The sequence below is a fragment of the Haemaphysalis longicornis genome, unplaced genomic scaffold, assembly GCF_048455015.1.
Source record: "Haemaphysalis longicornis isolate Haplotype H1 unplaced genomic scaffold, Haemaphysalis longicornis Haplotype H1 scaffold_184, whole genome shotgun sequence".
NCBI classification, from domain to species: Eukaryota; Metazoa; Arthropoda; class Arachnida; order Ixodida; family Ixodidae; genus Haemaphysalis; species Haemaphysalis longicornis.
Window position 1 is genome coordinate 191,148 of NW_027526285.1, and position 20,254 is coordinate 211,401.

At 46.6% G+C, this 20,254-nt stretch overlaps 1 protein-coding gene across 1 annotated transcript in view; it reads left to right on the plus strand.

The window, feature by feature from the left end:
* The first annotated feature begins 3,577 nt into the window (after positions 1-3,577).
* LOC144166705 (putative ferric-chelate reductase 1 homolog) overlaps positions 3,578-20,254 on the plus strand; it is a 116,881-nt gene continuing 100,204 nt past the window's right edge. The window contains exon 1 of the mRNA XM_077696220.1: positions 3,578-4,250. The gene's annotated coding sequence lies outside the window, so the exon portion shown is untranslated. The remainder of the gene's footprint in view (positions 4,251-20,254) is intronic.

Consider the following 20,254-nt stretch of genomic DNA (forward strand, 5'->3'; position numbering starts at 1 on the left):
CGTTCAATTTCTTCCGTAAATTGAAGGCATTTATTTCTTGCAGTGCAGGAATACGTCCTTCCGCTGCAGTTGGTCAGTCTGAACCCCGCAAGATAGTCTAGTGTGTGATATTGTCGAAGGTTCGTCTGATATCTGTTTCCGTAAAGGGGGCGTAAATGACGCGGCATTTTTAGCCCCCCCCCCCCCCTCCCCGCCTCCGCCCCCTCCCAATTCAATTCCTGTCTTTCTCACGTAGACACGCTGGCTAAAAGATATTCGGTGCACCAACTGAGTGAAATGGATAGGTTATAGACGGTTGGAGTGTAAAAAGAGTATGCCCCCGGAACGGTATCCTTGCTTGCTCATCTCAAAAGTCTGTCACCTCTCAGTCTACGCGAAAGCCTTGCCGTAAAGCCACTTCTCCGAATGAACTGTTCCGGGTGGCAACTTTTGCGAATGCTGTACTTGCGAATAGAATACAGCATTCGCATTTCTGTACTCTGCTTAAAATCACACGTTCTATCAGGCCTTGAAGTGAACCAGAGAACGGCTGGCCGTTTGGCCTTAGGCACGCATGGAAAAACAACCAACGAAGCCGTGCAGGGAGATATGGGCTGGGCGTCGTTTGAGGCTCGAGAAGCTCACAGTAAAATATGCTTTGAGAGGAGGTTGAGAGCAATGGATCAGCGTATGTGGGCAGCAAAGGTCTTTAGGTACCTATACTAAGGTTTTTAGGTACCTTGTCGTCACGTCGTAGTGTTGCCGCTATGAAGTTCAGGTATCTTTTTTATCGAGAAGCTATAAACATAAACAAAAGTGATTACCTTAAAACTCCTCACCGAAACTCAACAAGGACGAATCATTACAAACCTTTCAGACCATTTAGCAGCCGTACAAGTACATCCAAGTATTCTTTTTCTCCGTTGGCCATTGAAACTTAGAATGGATTACCGTCCGATATCATCAACGCCACATCGGTTGATAGCTTTGCTAAGAACGCGGAATTGTGGTTCACTTCGTCTTTGGAACAGTAAAGGCGTTCGGCTAATAAATTTTTCTTCATCTTGACTTTGTACCAAACCTGAACAAAGTTACATTGCAAGTCAGTTGTTACGTCTTCTTTGCGCGTGTTTGAGTTTACTCTTTTCCGCCATACTTTACCCTATGCCGTATTGCATCTGTTTGCAAGTTTTTTACTGCATTTTTTGTGTTAGAAGAGACTTATTTATCTACACCGTCTTAGCTGTCGGTTCACTTAGTATTGTCTGTCAAACTAAAACTACAGCGGAGAGCGTTATTGCGTTTTCTTTTCTTTTTATGTGCTTTGGCAAAGGCGTGGTTGATTGTTGTGTTCTCTTTATCGTCTAGAGTTTGCTTTTTGTACCGATGTGTGTAATGTGCATTATGTGCCCACTTCCTGAATGAGCCAGACCAAGGCTTACAGTATAAATAAATAAATAAATAAATAAATAAATAAATAAATAAATAAATAAATAAATAAATAAATAAATAAATAAATAAATAAATAAATAAATAAATAAATAAATAAATAAATAAATAAATAAATAAATAAATAAATAAATAAATAAATAAATAAATAAATAAATAAATAAATAAATAAATAAATAAATAAATAAATAAATAAATAAATAAATAAATAAATAAATAAATAAATAAATAAATAAATAAATAAATAAATAAATAAATAAATAAATAAATAAATAAATAAATAAATAAATAAATAAATAAATAAATAAATAAATAAATAAATAAATAAATAAATAAATAAATAAATAAATAAATAAATAAATAAATAAATAAATAAATAAATAAATAAATAAATAAATAAATAAATAAATAAATAAATAAATAAATAAATAAATAAATAAATAAATAAATAAATAAATAAATAAATAAATAAATAAATAAATAAATAAAAGCGTTGGAAAGCAGTCGTTGAGGAAGACTAGAAGGCTAACGATGAAATACGGAAAGAACAGTGGAGAATCCAAAGCAGCCAAGGTAACCAAAAAAGAGGCAAGGCAGATAGAAACAAATAAAGGGAGAGAAAAAACGGAAGTAAAACGTCGCTAGAGATGTACAGGGCTGAGAAATTAGACATCAGAAAGAAAATTTCTACGATAATTCCCAGGGAAGTGCTTTGTTTTTTGAGGCTAGAGCAGGTTGCTTGCGAAATAAGAGTTATGTGGGGAAGTATTCACAAAATGATGGGGTATGCGTGGTCTGTGGAAAAGAAACTGAATCTATGCGGCACATAGTGCTAGAATGCGAGGGTATCCATCCAAATCTACATGAGGGTAATATTCGGCTTCCAGAAGCCCTAGGATTTAAGGGTAGCACAGAGGAAGTTAACTTCACGGCTGTCAAGGGTACGAAAGGAAGATTAGAATGCTGGTGGACGAAAAGCAGAGAGGGGAATGTCGCTTAGAGCAGCTACCACTTGTAACAAAAAAAAAAAAGTATTTTGCGCGTAAAAAGTTTTTGTGCCTGCCCTAAGAGCAGCGCTAGTATTAAACCAAGAGTATAAAACAGGTATATTTGCTTTCATTTGGTAAGATATTACGTCATCACCCCGCTACAAAGGGGATACCAATAGCAATCATCAATCGTCATCGAAGGTTCATCTGATATCTGTTGCCGTAAAGGGGGCGTAAAGGACGCGGCATTTCTAGCCCCCCTCCCCCCTCCGCCCCCTCCCAAGTCAATTCCTGTCTCTCTCGCTTAGACACACTGGTTAAAAGATATTCGGTGCATCACCTGACTGAAATTAATAGGTTATAGACGGGTGGAGTGTAAAGAGAATAAGTGCGCGGAGCGGTATCCTTGGTTGCTCACCTCAAAAGTCTGTTGCCTCTCAATCTACCCGAAAGCATTGCCGTGCAGCCACTTCTCCGAAGGAACTGTTGGTTACACGGAAGCGCAACTGTCATAGTTGGCAAAAGAAGTGGTTACCTCCCGCCGCCTGCCACGGATCGCTGAGCGCCGCTTGGTAAACTCCTTGGTGAAAAAAAGTACGCGGGACCCCGATACCATTTTCGACAAGCCCACGTTCAAGGCTTCCTTAATGTTTTAAATTGTACCAACTAACTTTCCGGTGTGGTTAAAAGGCCGCGTGCTGTACTCCACGCTACACATTTTTCGGCTTCAACTCCCGGAGCGTATGTGAGGAGTTATCAAATTCTGTTCCAGACCCTCCTTCGTTGAAACCACCGCTAAAAACGCGCAACCCTAGCAGGTATCGCGGATCACCACGAGATGGTGGCACATGACCTCTCCTCTACTAACGACTCCACTTCCTCTCCTCCATTCGAAGCGCGCGTTTTTTGAACGCCGACCGTGACCCAAGCGTACGCCCGATGACGAAACCGCACAGCGAGCGGGACTAGAAGGAACAAAAAACCGTGACGCAAGCCAACGGGGGTACGGCCGTGAGTGAACGGAACGGAATGGGGCGAGAGTGTGGGAAGACCGGCTTTCTTGGCTTCACTGCGCGGCATCACCGTTCGCCGTGGACTACAGAGTCGCTTTCAGCACGGTCTCGGGACGTCGATTCGTCCGCACGCACCGGCGAGGGGAGAGAGAAAGAAGGAAGGCGAAAGAAAAGCGGAGGGCCCAGCGTTGGCCCTTGCGGAACGCCTCGAACGCGCGCGCGCGCTCAACTCAAAGCTGCCTACCTGCTCGGCTGCATTCCTCGAGCCGAGGAGCGGCATTCACTTGGCTTCCCGTGACGCTAGCCAGCCCGCCCAGCCCAGCGGTGGTGAGCTGCTGCTCCGTGTGGTGCCGCGCATACGAAACGCGCGCCGTTCCGTTCCGGCCTCGTTTCTTTTTCCGCGCGCGAGCGCAGTGTCAGCCGCTCGGTGGCCCTGCTTGCACGCTGCTACTGTTTCCAACTTCACGTTGCGAGTGACGTGTGAATGAAGCGCTAACAGAGCTGTCCGAGTCATCGTAGCGTTCTACAGATGTGTTGCTCACTTCGCCTCGGATTAATGTGATGGGCCGCGACCAGGGGAGGAACCGACGCCGTTGTAGTCCGCCAGCTTCCGCCACCGCCGCCCTGTCAACGAGGCTGGACGACATCACGCGCCAGGCCGATTGAAGACATCTACTGCTTCTAGAAGCTTGTGTACGCTCGCCCCTTGTTCCTTCAAGTGTTGAGAAGAAGTCCACTGCTAAGACGTGTGCTCGAGCATCCACTGGGAAGCTTTGGTACCTGCAGCCGTTCCCCGGCGACTTCCAGTTCAAGCAAAAAGGTGAGCAGGAATCTCTTTTACAACCGGTTGCTTTTTTTTTTCGTATACAGATGAAGCTCGTTTTGGTTCGCTCTGTCTGGCCCCCGTTCGTGTTGTTTCTAGCCCGTCCCGGGCGGTTGTAGCGAGCGGAAGGACGAGTTCTGAAGGGGGCGGCTACCATCTTTTCGTGATTCGAGCATCTGTCGCGATGGGGCCAACGTGTCTGGATGCCCTCAAGTGATTCCCGGAGGACAATGTCGTGAGGAGCGCGGGAGTCAGTAGTAGTCGCTAGTTCCGTTCCGCGAGTTCACGACGAAAGACACAGTAGAATTTCGTCTGTTGTTTGAGTCTCAAGAACATAACGACGAGGTTCGCGTGAATGTGCGTGTTCAGAACTTTGGGACATTGCGCGAATTTGGCGGCTGACTCTTCTAGATATCTCGTGTGTGGGAGAAATCTTTCTTACTCAGTTGGAATCAAGAGTAACGCCTTGCTTTGTGTTCTGTATCATGCTTCAAAGCTAATTCATTGTTCAATATCCGTTGAAAGCCATTGAGGGTAACGTTGGAAGCAATAACCTTACCCGATGAACTACACGAGTCCTGGCGATTTCTACAAGGTCCCTTTGATAACTTGGAATTTAAGGTAGAAGCGGTAGTAGAAGAATGTAGGTACGAGAGATGTCGTTATGAAGACTGTCCTCGTAGATTACTGAAAACAGCATCTTCGAGCATGCATAAGCATTAGTATCCTTTTGCCCATTCCTACCCATTTTAAAGGGACAGTAAAGGGCAAAAACAACGTGGCCTGTATCGATAGAGTACGGTTAAATGCCTCGTTGTTCAGGTTCAATTCCCTCTTGAACGCAGTTATGAACATCTGAAATGGTTTTCGTGCCAACCGACCGAGCGGGGCCGTGCCTATTACGTTAGGCCGCAAAATACATGAGCCAAATATTTGCGGCTCTGCTCACGTAAGATAACTTATAAACCCGTTCATCAGATTTCTCCGCCTCCCTCGGGTCCTTCACTGTCCGGCCATTCTTCGCCAACTTACCCGTCGTCGACTACGGCCGTAGCGACGCAATGGTCAGGCTTCTTTTCATTTTCAGCAGAAAAAGTATGCGGCCATTACTTTGAAGTGCTATATGCAAGAGAAGCAACGCAGCCCGCAGCGCTGTGCAAATAACAGTTGCGTACTGCGGTGGGGCTGGGTATATCGTTAACGAGACTTCCACGGTGAAAGAAAGAGGAAGGGAAGTATGTCCGGTTTCATGGCTTTACTGATTTTTTTTCGGGCACTGACAGCAAACCAAGCAGATTTGCTGTATCTGTTAGGTTTCCTTCGGAGCGAAGAAAAACTTTTTGGCAAACAGCTGTGAGTTGATCGTAGAGACCGCCGAGCTTGAAGCCCATTTTTGCTATGTCGAAAGGCGAAACGCGTGCGTTGCAGTGGGGGCGCATATGCACTATTACCACCCTTGTAATGCTTCTTTCCATGAAAAGTTACGACATATTCAAATACGAACAACGGAGCGCGTGAATTTTAGTGCACCCAGTAAAACACATGCCTATAACACAGCTTTCATACTTTAACTCTTATCCTGCCTCTCCTGAGCGGGATTTGAAGAAAACTACAGCGGTGTTCCGGAGTCTTAGCCCACCCATTTTTTCTCCAACATGGTTGTAGAGAGTATGTTGCGGGAGTTTCCGGAGGTAACTAGTTGAAGTTTAAATGGCTGTTATAGACAAGCGTTTTACCGACTGTACAGGGGGGGGGGGGGGGGGGATTAAAAGAAATAACCAACGGAGCACACAGCCTCCGACACATGCTGCACCATCTGGCTGCAAAGTCAGTAAACTGCGCGCATGCGCACTACTTCGAGAGAATTGTGGCATACATTTATGGGAGATGCTTGATCAATAAGCGGCGCAGGTCGGTTATTTTGAGGCGCATTTTCACGCGGCGTCGCCACTGAGTAGGATGATCGTTAAAGGGCATCATGCTAGCTGCAATCAGCCCTCTGTGCGCTTGGCTCCCGAATACAGTAGATAACAGGACGCTCAGTGGCGACAGAGCATTAAAAGGCGCCTAATAATAAAAGACCGCGTCGCTTCTTTATCAAGCATTTCCCCTAGCAGTTGGCCACACTCTCAAACGCTTTGAAGGAACTACGCATGCGCGCAGTTTACTGACAGTGCAGCCAGAAGGTGCGGCGTGCGTCGGAGGCTGTGTGCTCCGTTGTTCATATTTCCCTTAATCCCCTATTTACAGTGCCGTCAGATTTTTTATAAATATCACGAGAGCGTCGGCTGTTCTGTTGATGCGCGCCGCATAACGGAGCGATACGGCAAACTCGGCGAGATTCCCCCATGTGCCCTAAGCACTGGCCGCCGCGGCCATCGTCTGCTAGGTTGTTCCAAGAGCAGAACGCTGCCCCGGATTCTTTCCGTCGCTTATCACAGTACCTGTCGAACAGTCGCTGACAGAGCAAAGAGAACAAGTGAAATTGACTAATAGCAGCCTAAGCATTCCACGAGAAAATCTCGAATTGCGTGTCTTTAGCGATTTTTAAAGTATTGACGAAGCGGACTTTCTCGTGAACAAAGACGTCGAGTACGCATAGCAGTGCGATAAGCGTAGGAAATGATTCAGGGGTGCACTCAACTCCTAGAAGAGCCCAACAGACGACGGTCGTCGCAGACAGTGCTTAGTGCGCATGCGGCAACTCTCATGTTTGCCGTGTCACTCCGTCATACGGCACTGATCATATCATCCAAATGGTCGACGCTCCCGTAATTTTAAGAAAATCTGGGCGGGTGTACATACATGCTGCGCGTCCCGGGGTCAGGGTGGCGTATGCGAGTTTCTGCTGGGTTACGAGGGATCGCCACAGAGAAAGAAATACCCGTAAGAGAGGACACTCCCATAGAGCCCTGCGGCCGAATTGACTGTAGTGTAATGTAGCGCGACCAAACGGGAAGCAAAGTACTGCCTGTTCACTTTCGGTTTCCCGGACACCGATTTTAGCGGGTAGTTTGAATGGCTGAAAGCGCTGCTCACGGTGACGGACATCGGTACGGTATTCGGACGCTTTCATGCATTAATTAGTGTTTATTTGAATATATCATTCTCAGGCTTGGTGCCCGCATGATTTTAAAAGAAAACAAATTAAACTGTGAAATTGCAATTTACAGTACCATTTACAGATGGTTAAGAATTCTGCCGTGTGTTCACATCTTGTCAAGCCACATAAAAGACCTCCTAAATGAAGAAATATTTATTGCATGGCACTAAACGGAACAGAAAGTTCAAATTGTCATGATTATTTGCAATACACATAAAATAATAAACAGTGGGTAATACACCACAGCAGACAATACACAGTAGTGAGAGGAAAGCTCGTTTCCAGGAATGAAAAAAAATGTACAAGTAAAGGTACCACAACCACACAAAGGGTTTATTCTCCATGGTAATTGAAAGCGCAGAAAACCCAGAAGAATCAGCCATCCACAGTTTTACTTGTATCTACGATACCCTCAGACTCTGTGCGCTGTTGCCGTCATACAAAAAAATTCCCCCGCATTTCCCCGAGGGGGAGAATGTGAAAGTGCGACTGCACGGTTGTCGGCCCGCTTGCGGCGCTTGCGCTCGGCCCCCGCAGCCCACCGCCTCGCCGCCTTCTCTTCCATCTCTTCCATCGGGTTTGTAGTATCACGTGTACACCACGCAGTTATCAAGCCGCTATAACGCCGCTGAGTCGCCAACGCACGCCGCTGACGACGTAGTTTGAATGCGTTAAAGATATAAGGCGCGTCTAACACTGATATCACCGTCGCGTCCGTAGCTTGGTCGGTAGAGCGTCGGGCTGCGGCCCGCAAAGTCCTCGGATCGAAACCTGGCGCCGGATGCTGTTTCTTCTTTAAAGAGCACTGCGGACGCCGCCGCCGCCGCCGACGCCGGCGGTGGATGGTTTGGGGTCGCTTATAAAGAGCATTCGCTCTTAAAAATATCAACCATAACAAAATCTAGACACTGGGATACCTGCAACTGTTTACGACCACAAAAGCCGTTTTCCAAAAAGGCTTTGATGGCCTTGCTTATTTGATGAACTCCGATGAGGTCTATTGCCTCTGGGCAACTTCAAATCAGTAGCAGTAATTGAACAGAAATCATTTTTGTGGACATGCACACGCAAAAACGTTAAGAGGAAAAAAAAATCAACTTGCTATTGGTTCCTTGCAAGGGTGCATTTTCCCCAAGAAGCCGGGTTACCTTCGAAAAGCGTCGCCTTCCCAGTAAAGGCAAAGGGCCAGGCGGGGATATTTTAGGTACGTGTACGTTGTCAAACGACAGGTTCCAGGCTCGATTAATGCACACAAATTCGTCTTCCGCTGTCAATACGAACAGTAATATAAGAAACAGGGAAGCAGTATATGCTTCTTGTTCATGAGACAATGGTGACACATAGTCCCATATTGTAACGCGACAACATTTGTGGGACTACGTACCACATTTTTGCCATTTCGAACACGCAGTCGAGCATCATTTCAGAAGTGCCGCGCACAAATGCACAACTGAACTTGACATTACTATGTTTTTCATCTCACAACCAGGCACCAGGCACTAAGGTATGTTTCGCAATCCACCATGTGCTATGACAGAGGTTAAAAATGTCTGTGCCGCCTATATGCTCGCGGATTACACCACATATCTGAATTCAGCATGGCATTATACATTTTATCTGGCTGATTACAACAAGAAGAATTACAGTGCAATTTTATTTACGAGGTACATCATGGGAGCACTGCGTATATTTGCAAGCTGTGCTTCACCTGAAAACAGAGTCCAGAAAAGGACCACCACACCACACAGTCGGCGTACACTGCACTTACAACAGGTGCATCTATTTACCATGATGCGAGTACACAATTCGTAAAAAAAAAAACAAAAAACACCAGACTAAAATTTTCCCTGTTGAGGGGTTACTCTAAGTACCGACGAACTTCTAAGGCGCAGCAAGAGAGCGATCATTTGGAGCGCAACAAAGAACACGCACAAAGAAACAGAGTAGACGAGACAGGCACTGGAAACTATTCACCAGCAAGCCCAGCAAGAAGTTCTTCTTCTACCCACCGCGGTGGCTCAGTGGCTAAGGCATTGCGCTGCTGAGCATGAGGTCGCGGGTTTGATTCCCGGCCACGGCGGCCGCTTTTCTGATGGAGGCGAAACGCAAAAACGCCCGTGTGTACGAGATTTCGGCGCACGATAAAGATCCCCAGGTGGTCAAAATTAATCCGGAGCCCTCCACTACGGCGCGCCTCATCGCCTGCGTTGCGTCGGCGCGTTAAACCCCACAATCAATCAAGTTCTTCTAAGCTAAGGCAGGCATCCTTGCTGAGGACGTTATGAGCGCATTTGACAACGTAGGTCCCAACATGGTTCTCTTCATCTAGATCACTCCAACAACACGCGGCACGTACGGTGACAAACAACGACATTTAGCATGACCTTTTACCCTGGCAGTCTTCATATTGTAAAAGGGTTTTCGTTTGGTGTACTGTTTCAGAATATTAGTGCTAGAAGCAGCAATAATTTGTGAGTGGAGTTTGGAGACTGGACGCTGTTGAGTGGTTTCAATGAAATGAGGCACGTCAGAGATAAAACAGTTTTTTCCTTGTGTCAACGATAGGCTTTTCAGTTGTCACGCGTTATTGAGTGCCGAGACTTGCGTTCGATTTTCGGGTGTTAATGGCAAAGTTCAAAAGATGGAATATAGTTGCGGTACCCATCAGGAGCACCAATAAGGCAGCACGGAGCGTTGCAGGGAGTGATTAATACAACTTAATAACTCTGGGAGAACAGTTAGCACGACCATTTTTGTGAGCCGTATGAGGGCAGGATCCATGAAGTCCTGTGCCATGTAGTGCTTACACCATGTCTGGCATGACGAATGCAGCTGGCTGGTTGGCTCTGTCTTGATGACACCTGTAGACCTGCATAAGTGATAGGGGATATAGTACACAAACTGTCTGCAATGACAGATGACCTGCGAACAGTCTGTAAATTTCACTGCAACTGGTACTCAAGTATTGCTCCAACGCATGTCGCCTATTTACAACATAAGTTCTCTTATTCTATTCAGCAATCATGTGGTCGCGCTATTAGCAACACTAAAAATATGGGTCTTTGTAATTTCGCAACACTGGTTAGGCACATTCTTAATGCAATTCAGCTATTGTTTGGTTTAACAAAATAATGCTGCTCACATAGCCTGAATACCTTTCTTTTTTGTAAAATCAGGACGAACAGCGAGAGTGAAATGAACGTAATACAAAGCCCAAACAAACCTGTTTCCCCACGGGCCCGCGAAAGAACCGCATCCCGAGAACGGGCACCTGGCGAAGGTATATTTGGCCGCTGTGTGGGCACCATGGCAAGCAGCACTGAGCGTCGTACTGATGACCCCCAGAGGCCATGGACTTAAAAACACTGAATAGGTGCAATCTGCGGAATACGTGCTTCATGAAACTAGCCAAAATATGACTAGAGAAAAAAGAGCAAACACTTAAAAAAACGGCGTGGGGGAACAGTTCTATGCAATGCCTGCGATACCGGACTTGATATACGATGTAGAGCGAAGACCAAATTTGAAGGTTCCCATTCAGTGCGTACTCATCCCGCCTCGAGCAAAGCTGTTATCTACCGACTAAGACGCGTTTTTACCGCACCTGACGCGCCAAAGCGAAGCGACGTGCGCGCGTCTTCGGCGTCGGCGAGTGGGTTCGCTTGGTACGCAGTCGGCTTACTATGCACGCACGCGTTAAACTTTACGATGAGTGTACGACTGCTGGTTATGCCCAGATAAGCCAAATAATGCAGACACGGCTACTTCGTCGCGTACGTTCACCCGGACGGCTTTGAGTGCATCACGGGCATGACAAATAATAGCAGTATCTAGCAAGCTAGCAATGGTTAGCTAGTGTAATACAACGCAGCGTGCGGCTTACGTAATTCAGTGCAGCGACAGCGCACAACGCATGCTTCGCCTACGGACCGCCGGCCGGCCGTCCACTTCCTCAACTCACCGCCGTCGTGTGCGGCACGTAAACGCTACGTGCGACGACGGGCGCGCACCGCTGGCGTCCCTCAGCGCTAGATAAAACTGCGCAACCAGCCTAAAATATCATTACGTCCGGCTAAAAAAAATGGTGTCTTAGCCTTTCCGGGGCGTTTCCTAAGCTCTTATTTTGAAGACGGAGAACTAGCCATGCTTGATTTCACTGAGGATACACAGAGCTCGCAGCATTTGCTGTACAAGGAAACGTAAATATGATTAGCGACACCAGCACTTTAAAAAAAGCCTCACCTTTCGTTCAGGATGCAAAACCGATGCCGCAAAGAAAGCACTAGGCGTTTCCGTCTCCACAACAGAGGTTAGCAGGAGGCTTGAACGAGAGGTTAGCACGAGAGGTTTGCACGCACGTGCTAACGCTGCCGGAAGAGCCAAATGGCGGCTTGCGCTTGCGGCTTGGCCAGGCTTGCCTTCACATCGTGCACAAAGAAGCCACAAAAATTTGCATTCACCGCCATTCAACTTTTTACATAAATAAAAGTGTGTAGTCTAATTTGTAACAATTTTAAAAGTATAATATTGTGTGTTAGCCTAATTTTAAATATATTTTTTACCACTCGCACCAACTGCCAGACGGCCCAAAAATAAGGCCATTCGGCCGCGATAAGCCCGTGTGTCCTGTCTTCTAACTTTTTTTCTCTATGGGATAGCGTCGAATCTTGACATGGAAACACCGTTTACCGTGGCGAAGCAGTTTGATTTGATCCGCCGCCAAGTTTAGCGTCCGTTCCCGCTAGCGTAATTAAAGACGATAGTCTTTCTTGGGCTACTTAAACCCATAAATTTTGGTCTGTCTATGTCTGTCTGTCTGTCCGTCTGTCTGTCTGTAACTCGATTCAGCCACCCGGCCAAAGTAAAATGCTTACTGCACAATAGTCTTATATACTCGCAGCCAAACGTAAACGTCTAAGCCCGGTTTATATGTTCATACTTATCAACTTTGTTGAACAAGAACAAGGCATTACGCACATATTAGACAAGAAATTAGTACACAAGGTATATATTTACAGTGTTCCTTTATTAAGTGTTCCCGCTAGCATTATTAAAGACGATAGTCTTTCTTGGGCTACTTAAACCCATAAATTTTGGTCTGTCTGTCTGTCTGTCTGTCTGTCTGTAACTCGATTCAGCCATCCGGCCAAAGTAAAATGCTTACTGCGCAATAGTCTTATATACTCGCAGCCAAACGTAAACGTCTAAGTCCGGTTTATATGTTCATACTTCTCAACTTTGTTGAACAAGAGCAAGGCATTACGCACATATTAGACAAGAAATTAGTACACAAGGGATATTTACAGTGTTCCTTTATTAAAAAATTCCTGGGTGCTTGGTTTTTCGATAGCAAATTATATTCGTCTACTGCAGAAAACCGCTGCCTCCTGGCGGCACATGAAAAATCACGCGGCAACAGCAAAGAAAGGTTCCACTAGCTAGGTTCCACGTTCTGCTTGGAACGCACGTGGAGCACGGCCACGCGGTTCTATAAACCTTGTAGTCGGCCGCCTCCATTCACGCGCGTCTCCGCCGTACTGCAGCGCTGGCATCGAGGAACCCCGCCTGTAGCAGTGGAACGTGGTAAATTCAAATCGCCTTGAACAAACCTTTAGTGTGTTTACTTTGGGATGAGTGCGACGGAACAGGAACAGCATGAGAGGTGAGCGGGAAAGCGAAGGGGGGCATTTCCTTGGCAAATGACTACAAAGACTATTGTCTTTTGACGACATTTGCAACAATAGGAGCAGATACGCGGTCAATTTTTTTAACTTCATCGCTTCGTAAGGTGACAACGTCCCACATCCCCTGTATTTTATTTGTTTGACAGCCCTTTTTTGTGACTATGTGTGTACAAAATTAGATATGATAACGTGCACGGTTTTGCCTCTATGCGATGACGAAGTCAGATAACGGCATAGTGGACTCGTGTCAAACGCGGCGGCGGTGGTCGAGATAAATATGCTGGCACGTCCCACGGTACTCTCTGCATTGCAGGGTTGGACCCAAGCTCTCGTAACTTGCACTGCGCATACGCGGCTCGCGCCAGGATGTGCAACATGAAGATTACGCGTTTTGTTGTTCGTATTTGACTTTCTTGTGGTTGTGCAATAGTTGAGTGCAACAGTACAGCAAAGAAAAAAAAAGTGACGCCACCGGCTGCGATTGTTTAGAAGCCCTTTGAAGGAACTCTGCAACACTTCGGATAAGCGCTTACTCTCTTTCCTTCGTGTCTGGAGGCACCGTGAAAGATATAGTTATCGGAAGCACTGAGCGACACTACGTGATTTGCTCGTAGCACCAGATACGCCTTCCATTTCTGTTTTTTTTTTCTAAAGTGGCTATCAAAAGCGTTTATTTCTGCAACTGAAATGAATCCGACCGTTAGCCGCTACACCGCTGTAATGACGTAATTACAGCGGTCGAAGAACGCCAAGACCAGGAAAGAGAAGTTTTTGAGCAAGTTTCTAAGTTATGTGAAGAGCACAGAGCAGTAATTTTTGGCTGAGGTACATTGTGCCAGTCGATTCTGAGTACCGGATGTGTTTGTTGACTGAGTTCTGAAAGCATTTAGGATTTAGAAAAAAAGTTTTAAAAAGTGTTGCAGGGTTCCTTTAAGAACCTGTTGCGCCCTTTCTGTTAGATTACGCAAATATTACTTAACGTCGGTGTCAATATTTGTCGCCAGCCTAACGTGTTCTGGGTTTACTAATGGTGACGACTGTAAATGCAGTTGCGGGGCGTTGCACACGGATTGTGGTAGCCCATGTATTATTTAGATTCCGGAAGTACGGGCGTCGAATTATGCGTGAACACCACAGCAGTGCTTTGTTTCGTGGTTTCGGCATTGCGCTGCTGAGCACAAGGTCGCGGGTTCGATTCCCGGCCGCTTTTCTGATGGAGGCGAAAAGCAAAAACGCCCGTGTGTACGAGATTTCGGCGCACGATAAAGATCCCCAGGTGGTCAAAATTAATCCGGGGCCCTCCACTACGGCGCGCCTCATCGCCTGCGTTGCGTCGGCGCGTTAAACCCCAGAATCAATCAATCAATGTTTCGTGGTTTCCGCTTTCGTGTACGCAAGTGATAATTTCTCTTGAAAATCTCTTATAACGCAAACGTATGACGAGCTGGACGACTTCGTTGTGGCTGATATGATGGAACGTGAGGGGGACAGAGGGAGTATACACCGGGACCGCAGCTCTCCCCTTACCCGTTTTCCATTTCATCGGTATCTTCGTTCCGCTTCTTTAGAATTTTTGAGAAATTTCCAACTCGTAGCCTAACAAAAAAAGACACGAGAAATGGCCTGGAAATTTTAATTTACAAATGGTTGAATAGCGAGACGATGCCTTTTTATCCTCTATGGAAGGGCTGTGCTGACAGAAGTGTAAAGCCCGTCCTACATGGAGCGAATTTCGCCTGCGAATCCGCTGGAACGAACATTCACACTTGCGAAGTTCGCAATGCCTGGAATTATCGTCTACATGGGGGCTGCGAACGCCGCGATTTTCGCATTTCAGATGCGCCTTGTTTGCAGACTGAATTAAGTTTGCCACCAGCAAAGGTTGTTGTGATTTTAACAAGGGTGGTTTTATTTTACTTTCTTGGCAAGTTGTTTTTGACTGGTTAGCGGTGAATATAAGTTTATTTACGGTTTTATATAAGAATCGCCAATTCTTTATCAATATACGCACACACAGCAGAGAAGACAAACGTTTTGGTGTGCCCGCGCTTTTGTCGCGCTCATACAAGCAACGCCATCTGGTTTCCAAGCGTGCAAGTGATGCCGAGCTGTGCTCCTATTGGCCGCAGGTCCGGCCCCTCTACGCCGCACACGACGCACGAGCGGCGTTTGCTCGACCGCTTCAAATGTTTAGCACTTTGCCGCAGCAACGAAAAAAGGTGGTTTTGCCGCACGAGCGGCGCCGCATCAGCGAATTCGCAGGCGAAATCGGTCCGTGTAGTACGGGCTTTACCCGAAAATATATCCCGTATACTTTTCTAGTGTACTCCCGAGCAGCCACTCTAGAATCAAACAATACGAAAACAGGGCATCTACACCTAACACACGGAAGTTTTAACACTTACGTGCCATAATAACAGAACATATTCACCGAACACACGGGAGTTTTAGCACTTGCGTGCCATAATTACAGAACATCTACATGTAACACACAGGAGTTTTAACACTTGCGTGCCATAGTGCAGATGCACCTGAGTCGGTTCAGCATTACTGCACGCCCAAATCCTCAGCTTAGTATTCTGGACACGTGTAGACGTAAAACGTATCACTTGGCCATGAGGGATCAAACTCCTGACAAGCATTTCGCCTTTTCTTGAGATCCGTACTAAATCGCCCCCATGAAGAAAGAAAATTACCCGCTGTTCCAACCGCACAAACAGGTTCTTGAACCATCACCGCTTACGCCAGAATACCGCTTATAACTGAGTTTCTCTCCACCACTGCAACTTCGTTTTAGTGGGGATTTACTGTACTTCTTTTTGTTTTCCACGTATCGTACACATAACTGCATTCACAGCATCTACGCCCGGAATCACTGACTTTCAGACCGTATTAGAACGTCCGTACGAACTTCTTCGGCAATTCGCATTGCGTTCCCGTTATAGTGGATCATCCCGCTTTTAAAACTTTTATTTCTGTAGCCTCTATATATAGGCTTGTTTCCTAGGGATAGGACTGACGTGAATATTGGCTCGGATCGTGTCGGGGAGGTTGGAAAGGTGTCTTCCCGTGACTTGGGGACCATAGCCGAGGATCTCCAGGATGTGGCGTCCCGTTCTTGTGGTTGCGAGGCGTTCGCGCTGGGCAGCGAGTTGTGCTTCGATGATTTCATCTACGCGGTTGTGAACCGCCAGGTGGGAGAAGCGCTCGTTGTCTGTGGACTCGCGTAGTCCGAGTGCCCGTTTGTAGATTCTGATTTGTAGAATATGCACCCTGACCACAACCAAGAACGCCGTCAAGCCAGGGCCAAGTTCCTCGTGGAGCAATATGGGGACGACTCCCGCGCCCGCTACGTCGATGCGGCCGAGTACGGCAACGGCCGTTACGTGCTGGTTGCGATCAACGCCTGCACGGGCCAAGCTACCCAAGCCGCCAGCGCATGCTGCAACAACGCCACTGCGGCCGAAGAGTTGGCTATCGCCCTCGCCATGACCGAACCGGACTGCGACACTATCCTCAGTGATTCACAACAAGCCCTCCGCAACTTCGCAAGAGGACGCATCAACCCCCAAGCCGCCCGCATTGTAGAGCGAACAGCAATCTCGCCAGGCCTACGCAAGGAACTAAGATGGATCCCCGCCCATGCGGGAAATTGTTCACCGTATGCACCGAACCACAATGAGACGGCCCACAGGGAAGCGCGCGCTCTCACCCACCGCGCCCCCACCGCAAGTGCCCGTCCGGAGTGGGAATGGTGGACGGCGGCTGAAGACTCACCGAGTGGATACGGAGAAATCCTTAAGAACATGAGGGCTGCTCGCCAGCTATACCCCTCACCCCACAAATCTCTAAGCAGGGAAGAAGCCGTACACCTACGACGCCTCCAAACTGCGTCGGTGCTCACACCGGCGCTCCTCCATCACATGTACCCCGACGATTATCCGAGCGCACAGTGCGACATCTGCAAACAAGGTACGGAGGTACGGCCAATCGCTGGCACATCCTATGGGACTGTGCAGCCATACAAGACGGCGTCAGCTTCACAGAATACCCCGCAGATCTCCAAATCGCCATCACCTCAACCAACAAGTCGGATCAAGAGTGGGCCATCCAGCAGGTTCTCAAGGCGCTCGAAAGGCACGGATTCCGCAAAGGGGTTCCTGTCGAGTAGGGCTGCCCAAGAGGATGCAACGCACGGCCACGTTGAGGTCGGCCCGTCAACCGGGCTTTACCTACTGCAGGATTTACACAATAAAGTCCTTTCCATCCATCCTAGGCTTGTTTCCGGTGATTAGATATTCTGCGTCCCGCTGGATTTCCGCACCCGCAGTGCAATTTCTGGCTTTATCGTTTCGTAACAAAACGGTTGTCCTGCACCGTGATTTCGCCGCAATGTTGCCTACACTGGTAGCTGTGGTTTCTTAGCAAATACAATGAGAAATGCTCCAATGCCAAGGCAAAGCCAATGTTTACCATGCTACATGGGAGTGCTACATTATTTTGTAGACATAGAATGACACTCTTCATTGGAAACTTGCGAGGCGGTCCTGGCCAGCAAGGCTCTAAAGGACGTATTAGAAGTCATCCGCAGAGCCAAGTTCGGAGCTATGTCTTGGCATAGGGCTCCACTCATACCTCCACCCTTATATCCATCTCCTCTCTTTCACAATAAAACTTACGATGATTAGTTTAGTTGCGCATATTCACCATTGCACTTAGCATGCTCTGAAGCATCACGTTAGGTGCATTTTGAGCTGCTAAAAGCGGGTTGCGGCAGAACGCGAAACATAACGACGATGCAACGCACGATACAACGCAACTGAGGCACTTTCTTTGATTATGGGGCAGTCATAGTCCGGTTAGAAATAAAGACCGTTGTCTCGACGGAGGGTTAGAGCGACCCTGCAACACTTTTTTTCTAAATCCAAAGGGTTTTCAGAACGCAGCCAGCAAATACACCCAGGACTTGAAATACAGGGTCCCAAAATACGTCAGCCAAAAATTACTGCTATATGCCTATCAGATAACTTTCTCTGTCTCTTTCTTATGCTAAATTCTCTTTCTCTTTCCCTTGTGCTAAATTTTCTCTTTCCCGGTCTTGGTGTTCCTCGAGCGTTCGAATGATGTTATTACAGCGGTGTAGTTGCAGCAATGAACGTATTCAATAGTTACATTGCAAAAAGTAAGCCGCAGAAACGGCAGGCGTATCTGCTGCGACGAAAAAATCACCCAGTGCCTAAATTAAATTAAATAAATTAAATAGGACCACCGACGCATCACTGTATTGTATCAGTGATGCATCGGTGGCCCTGTTTAATTCTGAGAAATCTTTTTCCGAGCGTTTAGGTGATTTAGACACATGCGTACTTGTGATAGACCAACTGTGGCGCAAGCTGTGCATGCTGCAGTTTCTATATTTACCGCTCCGGCGGTGATTAAAGTTCACTTCAAAGTTAGCGCTTGTCCCGTCTCCTTTCTTGTGTACCGTCTTTGGTTTTTTGCGCTGAACATATTTAAGTCTTCGTTTTTATTTGGGTTGACGGCGTCGGTTTTTTATGACGCATGCGCGCTCTGGTAACTGGGAGGTAATGTGTCCTTCGGTTTTCCCGATTAAACTTCTGTTGGGAGTAAGCGCTTGTCCTGTTGTTCTGTTTATCTCACTTGTGCATTTGGAAGTTTTGTCATCCATGTTTACCAACCAGCCCAGCTCGCCAATCTGTTGCAGCAAGCGTGTACTTCAATTAGAATACGAAAGGTGGCAAATTTAGAAAAAGAAAGAGGAGACTCGAAGAAAAAAAAAATGTTACCCAATTCCGAGCATTATTTACTAAAGCGCAAACGTTCCTATGCCGCTGCTCTCATTTTGTGAGTTTTTATGGCCGTATTCGGCTGGGATAACTACTAGGCTACTTTTGATCTGTATTATGCGACTTATCGCTCCTTACGGTGTTTTCGAGAAGCTTGCATCAGTTTGATTTTGCAAATAATGGACATTTAGGCTCTTGTACCGATAAAATAGAACTTCGCTGACTGTGCATAATTTTGCAGATGCAGCGCGTATAACGGTGAGTCCTTTTTCGCGATGACTCTTAAAGGAGCCACGAAAACAAAATACAAGTTGGGTTTATTAGAAAGACTGCTTAGTCCCGGCAACAATGATACAATATCATCGCAATCTTTGAACAAATAACGGAGATATTAAAGAAAACGTGTGAAGCAGTCGCGACCCCCAAGCCAATTTCCCGCAACTTTTCTATGACGTCACAGAACCTTGTTTGTGCAATTGGCGGCCGCCTAACTGACCTGTCGCGACAGCACATGACTGGGCGTCTGTAATGGGGCCTCTAGTTCCATTTGACCGCATCACTTGAATGCTAACGTGCAGATAACGCACTAAAAATTGTTTTATTGTTGGCCCGTATGACGTCATTCTTGCTGATAACACGTCACTGTGGCGCAAAATTTGAAAGTTTTTAAATACTTGTTGCTTTTTTTTTCGTTAAAAAACATCTTTTGTGGCTGTAATGGAGCTGATTGAGACACTGAATCCCAGTTCTTTCAAATTAAACAAAGTTGTATTTTCTTTGCTGGCTCCTTTAAGGAGAAAGCCTTAGGCACCCATTTTTGCGAGAAACAGTTGTCGCTGTTGCTGGCCGGTCAAGAAATAGCATTAGCTAAGTAGTAATAAAGAACACCTGTGTTCCGATGGGATCTGAACCCTCGTCTTCACGTGCAGTAGAAACCCAATGCTCCACCACTGCTGCCCGCTGTAGAACAAAAGTACGCACTGCCTATTCGGTGGACCAGACGACAGAATAATGCCCAGCTTTATTCTGTCCTCCAGACCACAGGGTTATGCTCTGTTTTGAGCTACTCCTAAAAGTTTTCCGCTCGTCGGCTTCCGTGGTGCATAGGTAGAGTGAAGGATTTTGGCACTAACGCCCTGGGTTCGAGTCCCGGCTGTAATGTAGTTACTTTTAAAAATTTTTCTGCTGTAACCTCTTCTCTTAAGTCAATTCTACGCATAATTTGTGTAATTAAGTGTGGATTGGTACCTTTTAGGTTGCTTTAGAAGAATAAGGATAAACTACACCCTGTCACGATCCCAGAACAAACATTTCGCTGTGCTCTGGTCGACATAATATTGCTGAACTATATCCTGTGTTCAGGATCATCACCACCACTGGTCTACAGAATAGGCCGTGACAAAAGTT